The following is an 8,865-nucleotide window of genomic DNA, read 5'->3' on the forward strand; positions in this document are numbered from 1 at the left end:
TTAAGCACTGGAATATGTTTGCTATGACCAGAGCTGGGATTGGAGGCTGGCCCTTCTCAATTTTATTGTATATATATTTTTTTTTTCTAGAAGTTTCCTCACTGTAGACATTCCAGGAATGGAAGAGGCCGGGAGCATGCATAATTCATTTCTGAACTGCCAGCTCCTGGCAAAGTGTCTGACGTGTGTTACATGAGAAAGTGAATGCTTGCCAAGGCCTCTTCCTCCCTCTCCATAATGGTTCCTAACAGCCAAGGAAGGGAACAGCCCAGTGGCTCCAAAGAAGAAAAGGAGTGGGGAGCAGTTACTGGGAGAGGTTCAGAGAATGCTACCCAGCTTTTTGCTCTCTTGATGCGTGGTGGTAGGGAAGAAGGCAGACTTGTGTGCATGTTACCATGTACAGTTGATGTTCAGAAGAAACTCACCAGATTGTTAGAGTCCTAAGGGTTTTTGAAGTGGCTGCTTGGTGACCAGCACCCTGCAGTCAGTAGTACTGCTCTCCGGAGAGCTGTGTATCTTGGTCTTCTCTGTACCACCATGAGGCAAGCAGCAAAAGAGCCAGAGGCAGAAAAGGCCTGGTCTGCATCCAGACACCGCCCATATTTGAGGGGGGGACGTGTAATGATGCCTTTGACAGACGAGTTATTTTACATCTTTTCTGGTGGAAGGTAGACTCCTCAGGCAAAGTGGGAGGCAGTGGTTATCCCCCAGCAACACAAGAAAGCCTTTGTGCTTTGCTCGCAACTGCGAGCATCTCCGAGCTGTTTGCTTTCTTTCCAGAGAATGGCCTCAGCTTCCCAAGAAGGATGATTTGAAAAGTAGCAAATTATGGTGGTGAGGATTTTATTCATCCAGACTCTGAACGCTTCATTGAGTAGTACATTTTAAGAACAAAGATCAGAGCTGGAGGGAGCACAGAGCAGCCGTGTGTGTAGAACAGCCCAAAGACATTAGTGAGCATTCAGACTTTGAGCTGTGTAAATATCAGGCCTCATTCCCAGCCGTAGGAGCTATTTGAGCAGTTAAGAAGGGAAGGGAGGCTCTTTGAATAAAACGTTTTGCCAAACTGAATGTGCCCTTTTTACTGTCATTTCTTATAAAGAGCCATTTTTCACCTCTGGAAAAAACTCATAAGACATCTGGGTTTTATCTTTAATTTGCAATAGTTGTTTCTTAATAAAAGTGATAAATCCCTGCAGGTGTGTCTAATCACCATTGCCTTCAGGGCTCGTGTGTGGTTTCAAGAGCTCTCTTGTTTTTACCTTGTACATGGTGGCGGTGGGATGCTTCGCCGCGGACCATTGTCAGCAGCCTGTCTTCCTGATGCTTCGCAGCTGGATCAGTAAGAGGCCCCTCCCCAGGCTACTGCCTGCTTCTGCTTCACAAAAGTAAAGTAGATTGGTCTGCCATTGGAGTTCTAGAAGGTTGGGGCAGTGTCTGCAGCGAATCTCTCCAGTATATTGACTTTTATACTAGTCAGTGTGATCAGCCCCTTTTCTCTACAGACTACACTACTTTTACATAAATCCTAGCACAGAAGTCGCACATGCTCCAAGCAGTGTGCCATTCAGTCTGCAGCCACCCACACATGCAAACATAAAACCTCCCCCTTTTAACAGTTTTATAGACTTTTTTCAGGCTGAGCTGGGTGTTTTAAGTAGACCCACAGTTTTGAGCTGGAATGGCCTCTGAAAGCCCCATATGCTGAAGCCCCAAAGGGGTTAATGCGTGTTGAACTCCAGAATGTTCTGAACTGCCAGCCTGAGAAGAGAGACTTCTTAAGACGGTAAATTATGGTTTAGTTCAACTTGTGAGCAACCTGCATGTTTCCATGAGCAGGGCGCTCTTTTACACAGTGCCCTGTACTTCTGATACCAGCAGCAGAACAGTTGTGCACACCATTCTCTAGATGCCACTCGTCGAGAAGAGCAACCAGCACTTAGGGAGATGTCACGAGGATCCATTTCCTTTGACCCCTTTCTTACATGAAACAGTCAAGCACTATCAAAGACTGGTGCATACCACTTGGTTTTCTGTTGTCAAAAAGTCTGTTTCCCAGGAGAAACAAACACGTGGGCATGTGGGTTTGTCAACAGCCAAAGCTTTTAGGGATGTTCTTTATCTGCAAATTAATATAGTCATCTCATCATTAAAATGAAGTTATTTTAACGCCTGATTGTTTCTTAATCAGCACTTTAAGGATCTAGCATATGGCTCTGTTACTACACATGACTCGGCAGCCCAAATACGTCCTGAATCCAAGTAAATCTTATGATGATAACCACTAGAATTTATGACAATGAGTGAAGTTGATTGCATGAACAACACATCCGTGTGGGTTTCCCCGAGTCTCTTAACATTTGATTCATGTAATTAAATAATACTATTCTCAATGGAAACCAACTGTGAGGGAAATTCGTTTTGTTTTACTAACTAGGAAACTGAGGCGTGGAAGAACTACCTAGCGTAAGTACATAGCTCAGTTGCTCATATGTTGTTGGAGCTGAGTTTTGAGCTGTTAGACCCCGGAGTCTGAGCTCTAAGGATTGTCCTGTGCTATCTCCCAAGGCAAGACTTCGATCCCGATCTACTCACTGGCTTTGGTCTCCATATGCTAAATGCCACCAATGAGCCTCGACTCTGTGTTCTTAGCATGTTAGTTGTTAAGGCCTAGATGGAATGTTAAGGCCTAGGTAACTGTTACCTGGCTAGCCTACCATTTTGTGCTGTTACTAATATTATAAGGAAACGTTCTCACGTTGTTTCTGCTAGTTACTAGGAAATGTCCTCATGCCCATGTTGATTACATATTCTGTTATACTCTGTGTCCTTGGAAACTGATTGTAATAGAAGGCAGTAGACCTGCTTTGAATAGTTACGTACAGTAAGCTTAGATCCCAACGTAAGAGAGACACCTTCACTAAGATAGGAAGCTATTTGGAATAAGACTTCCATTTTGAGTAGAGGGTCCAGTAAAATTTAATTTCCCAAGACCAACCTGGGAACTGATATCCTGGTTGGCAAGTTAAGACATGAATGTTAGACAAGTCCCATCCCGGTTGACAAGACATGAGTGTGTTAGACAAAGCAAGTCCCCTGCCACAGTTGAACACCCCAACCAATGGGAACAGGATAAGTGTACAACAAAGACTTGTTCCTAAGGAAATCCCCTATCCCTACATCCCGATTGGTGGAATAACTTGGCACAGACGTTTGTGTATTTCAGGCTTAAAAGCCCTGTAGGAGCTTGACTCAGTGTCATGGTTCAACTCCCAAGTCCGGAACATGGCCCTGATCAATTGGTCTTGGGGTGTGGCATTCAATAAACCATCCCTATTTGGCTGAGATTGGTATTTATGTGGTCTATACAGTGATTCCCAGACCTCAACATTAGTTTTGTTTCGATTCATATTCTATTCTCTCAGAGCTTGAATTCTGTTCTCCAGAACAAACAAGAAAATAACACCTCAAAAATCTGGTTACAAGACATCCTGGTTCCTCGGTGTTTACACCAGGGTTTACCCATTTTTCCTAGTGCTCAAGTCTGTAACATTAGCCAACGCCGTCAGATGCGGAGCAGAACATAAGCCACAGCTTTTACAATGATTTGCTTAAGTCTCTGTCGTTTACGGAATGTTTAATGCGTGCGTTAACTGTTCTTTTCATTCCTCTAAGTTCTGTTCCAGAAGGCATTTTAATTAGGTTATCTCATCTACCTGGCTGAATGCCATCTCTGAACTATACTTTGATAACAAATCTTCAGCCATTCCACAAGGATCATTGCAAGAGTTTTCAGTTTCCATGATTCAGAATCTTTGCACTGATGAAGTTAAATCCATTACCCACTAGGTTGCTTCATACCCTCCATTTAAACAGGAGTTACTGTTAGATTATTGCTCACTCCTGGCTCTAGAACACATTCGCCTCTGCAGATGCAATTGCAGATGCAATTCTGTCAGGAAATGAAAACTGTCACCCCTTCTATAAAAAAAATGCATCAGGCTTATGTTTTGAGCTGCATGGAACAGGAACCCCAATTTAGTCCCCTAACCTAGTTTATTCTTTACAGGGATAGGGTACTGGCTGCTTTTGTGTGTCAACCTGGCATGTACTAGAATCATAAGAGGTTGGACCCTCAGTTGAGGAAATGCCTCCATGAGATCCAGCTATAAGGCATTTTCTCAGTTAGTGATCAATGGGGGAGGGCCTAGACCACTATGGGTGGTGTATCCCCGGCCAAGTGGTCCTCGGTTCTATAAGAAAGCAGGCTGAACAAGTCAGGAAGCAAGCCAAAAAGCAGCATTCATCTATAGCCTCTGCATCAGCTCCTGCCTCTCGGATCCTGCCCTGTTTGAGTTCCTGTCCTGACTTCCCATGGTGATGAACAATGTGGAAGTGTTAGATGAATAAACCTTTTCCTCCCCAACTTGTTTTTTGGTCATGATGTTTCACCACAGCAATAGAAACCCTCACCGAGACAGATGGGCGGGTTGGGGCTGGTACAATCACTCCAGGAAGTTGTTGAAGAAAATGACAGAACTTGCTATACAAATGGCACATCTGCAGAAGGCGTACTCACTGCAAAAGCCAGAGGGCAGTTGAACAGCTTCTGCTGACAGAGCGCTTACTGCACACTCCTTTGATGTTTTTATTGCCACCCTGCTCCTCGGGTGTCACATGGGTCTTGATCTTGTAGAGTGACCCAACCCTTCAGTCTTGAAGAATCTGGCCTAGCTCCTCTTGTAGCAGAGTCTCCATTAGCTTTTGGTTCTAGGCATGGAAGTATTATGAAGTTTCCTGAAGAATATCTCCAGTTTCAAATATCCCTATCCTCGTGATGCGACAGGGAGCCAGCTTTCCTTTAACTGCTGCCTCGATTTCCGCAGCAACCATCATAATCCTTTCCCCTTCACTGCTTCTGTGACTTAAGAAAGCAGATGCAACTAACAGGAGGCTCAGTTCCCTTCTCAAACGAGCCTTTATTGCATTCTTTGGCTCACCTCAGGACCGTTGTTTGTCTGGGAGTGAAAGCTTTGAGTTGAGCAGCCCTTCCTAGTTGTAGATAAAGGAAACAGTGTTGCCTGTGCGTTCTTGGGAGCGACAGTGAGTTTGCTTTGGCTTCTACCTTGTTTCCACCTGTGGGTGAAACGGTCCAGTCTTACAGGCTGCAGTTCAAACATACACCATACCCTGTAGAACAGACCCTTTTCATTGGTTTCACGACCGACCGGCTTACATTGAAAAGGATCCAGGCGACCAGGACGTATCAGGGTACCTGGATCCTTTCCCCTTAGCCGACATATGGAGTTTCAGTTGTCCATTAGTAGTTTAATATGACTTGAGTGGCATAAGGGGATTTAGCTTACCTCCATCTGCCTGTGATGTCTTCCTTAGACAGTAACACATGCAAATGCCACACGCGTACATTTTTTGTGTTTTTGCTGCAAGTTTTAAAAGCTAATTTTTCTTTCTTTTTTGAAGAGTCCCCAGCCTCCCCGCCTCCGCCCCCCCCCAAATGTGTTAAATCTAGGAAAAGATGTTATCAAAAGGAGAAAAACAGGTGGGAAAGAAAGAGATGAAAACACCCTGACAGTTCACTTGTGTTTTTGCAGCTGTGAGAGCCGTCGTTGGAATTGTTACCTCCCTTACCAAGATAATTAATTCTCTTTTAAAAAATAGAAGGCACATCTCCTTCCTTCAATCAGTGTCAACAGCCAATTACACTCTTTCATCACCCGAAGTGTGAGAACACAAATGTTATCAAGGAAGAAAACAGTTGGACTGACAAGATTAGCGATTCACTTCTTCCTAATCTTGTAATCACACAGTATGCAGCAGTTTATAATATTACATGCCCAAATTTGCTAGTAAATCATTCCATAAAGGCCCTGTGTGAACCCCCCACCGCTTCGCCTGCACTTGGTGCAGGAGAGCCTGTCTCCCCGTAGAAGACACGAGATAAATGAAGACTACCTCCTCCTCGTAGAGTTTTCCCTCATCCATTACCCTCTGCAGAGGGATGTTAATTATGGAAAGAGAGTCATATTCAGTAGAACATATAACTGCAAATGGCTTTTAGGGATAACAGAAAAATTAAACCTTCTGGTGGCAGAAGGTTTGTCACCATCGATAAGATAACACTTTGCTGTCAACTGCTGGAAAACAAAAGGCTCCTCATCTTTATGAGGGTCAGACATTTGTTACAGCATTTGGCATTTGTCACTAAAGTCTTTGGGGAGCCCAACTATGTCACTGGTACTCAAAAATCACACTCGTCACCCTAGGTGTGAGTGTGATGGGCATGAGTGTTAGATTATGACAGAGATGACACTTGTATTTGACAGGGGGAAACTGATTGAGGAAACCAGTCCCCATTCTGCCAGGGTGGTGACACTGTCACACTCCATCTTTGTCAGGGCTCTTCATGTCCTATAGGCAGGAATGGGGGAGGGGTGTTAATAATGTTCTGTTCAATCTGGAGCTGGGCTATCCCAAAAGCTGTTGCCTGTTCATGGGATATGTTGTTCTAGCTGGGCTGCCTTGTCTAGCTTCAGTGGGAGAGGATGCGCCTAGCCTTGCAGACTTGATGTGCCAAGGTGGGGGTGGGGGGATACCCAGGGGGTGGGGGGCATACCCAGGGGAGGCCCTACCTGCTAAGAGGAAAAGGGGAAGGAAATGGGGGGAAGGAGTGTGGGAGGGGGTGACTGGGAAGGGTAGTGAGTGGAATGTAAAGTGAATAAGTATAAATAAATAAATGAAAGAAAAAGAAATTAATGTTATGTTCAGAAGATGAATGAAGAGTTCTGAATTTCTACCCATTCTTAGATATTGGGATACTATGAAGCCTGGTGACCCTGTAGCTCCAGAGGCTACTCTTGGACACATGGCCTTGGCTTTTTCCCTGGGTGTGTTACTCCTAGAATTCCCCAGTGTCCAAACATGTTGACCTTAAGAGCACAAAGGACATGAAATGGGGCAGTTAAAAATCCAAAGACATTGCTTTCAATGAAGAACAGAATGGGACAGATTCATGCTCCATGAAACATTATAGGCTAGACATTGTTGTTCCCCTGCTACGGGGTGGAAGAAGGAATGGGGGCTTGGTTCAGAACTTTCCAGTGATCCACCCAACATTAAAGTCCCACTTTTCAAGGGGCATTGCTGCCTCCATGGAGGAGATGGTGCAGCTGTACCCTCTGTGAGACATGGTCACACCAGACACCCTGGCCTTTGATGCTGCATCCATGCCCATTCCTTGACTTGACATGTGCAGACTTTCTTCTCCCAGGGTGACCACAGAATTGGGTGGTCAGCCAATTTTAGGTCTCTGAGAGCAGAACAATCACACTATGATTTCCAACCCTGCTGCTGAGGTACCCAGAAAGCACTCACAGCTTCCTAAAGCATTATCGTTTCTCCTAGGGGATCTCTAGGAAGCTGTCAAGAGAAAGACATAGACATTGCCTCAAGGACATTTTCCCCTGTGTATGCACATCTCAGGAAGGCTTGATGACTGAGTTCCATAGTGTGGTGGTTGAATAAGTGTGGTCTCCATAGAATCATGAGTTTGAATGTTTGGTCTGTGGGAAGTGGCACTATTAGGAAGTGTGACCTTATTGGAGGAAGTGTGTCACTGTTGAGGTGTTCTGGTCTCCACAGTCTCTGATGGGACACGAACAACACAGACACCAAGTCGGGTTCACGCAGCAACTTTACCTCGGGCTTTTTCTTTTACAGCTCCCTTCCCCAGCAGCTTCTTCTTAGGGCATGGGCTAAGCTACTCATATTCTACTTCTGGCTTCTACCTAGGGCAAGGGCTAAACTCCTCACTACTCTACTTCTGGCTTCTACCTAAGGCCAGGGCTAAAAACTACTCTCCTCGCTACTCGAGACTCCTCTCTCTCTAGCTCCACCTCATCCAATCAGAATTCACACACACACACACACACACACACACACACACACACACACACACACGCTCCAGGCATGAGCTTAGGTCATTCACAGATTGGCTGGCAGATCTGGATCATGAGGAACTGTCCAGCCTGGCAGGCAGCCCACGCGTGCAGCCTCACTGCGCATGCTCAGGCAAGGCAGTAAACAAGTGGGTTTCACAGGGCCTGCAGCCGCACCTGCTTCCCACATTGGGGCAGGCTTTGTAGTCTCCTATGCTCAAGCTATGCCCAGTGTGGCACAGTCTCCTTCTGCTGCCTTCAGATCAAGATGTGGACTCATTTCTTTCTCCAGCACCATGTCTCCTGCCATGATGATAATGGACTAAGCCTCTGAAAACTGTAATTTAATCCAGCCTCGATTAAATGTTTTCCTTCCTAAGAGTTACCATGAGTGTGGTGTCTCTTTACAGCAATAAAGACCTAACTAAAACACACAAGTGACAACTGGAGTCACCAACAGAAAAAGATCATAATATTTCCAAACAAAAATGTCCCCAAGTCCTCAGAGCATTCTTAAGTAGCCTAAATGTAGCCATGGTTGATAAATTATGGAAGACAGCAACAAAGTGCTTGACAATCTCCCACCAAGAGTGGATGAAAATGTGTCTGTTGCAAAGTTGCAAAATAAACAGAACTCCACATACCCCTGTGGATAGTACATGCTGAGGCCAAAAATACACTTGACTGTGACAGGACATGAGCATTCCGAGTGCTGGTAGAAAATATGTGCCTCTGTCACTTCTGGTGCCCAGAATGGCCCCACGGATGATGCCAACCTTCTGTTTTACAAACAGGAAGACATGATGATAAATACAAATTCAGAATACATGATCAAGTTACCCGTTACTAACAAGGAGCTATGAGGACTAAGAACTGTTCCTATGTTTTAAAGCTCTGTAAGACAGCATGC

The sequence above is a fragment of the Mus caroli genome, unplaced genomic scaffold, assembly GCF_978045245.1.
Source record: "Mus caroli unplaced genomic scaffold, Mus_caroli_1 scaffold_7, whole genome shotgun sequence".
Classification (NCBI taxonomy): domain Eukaryota; kingdom Metazoa; phylum Chordata; class Mammalia; order Rodentia; family Muridae; genus Mus; species Mus caroli.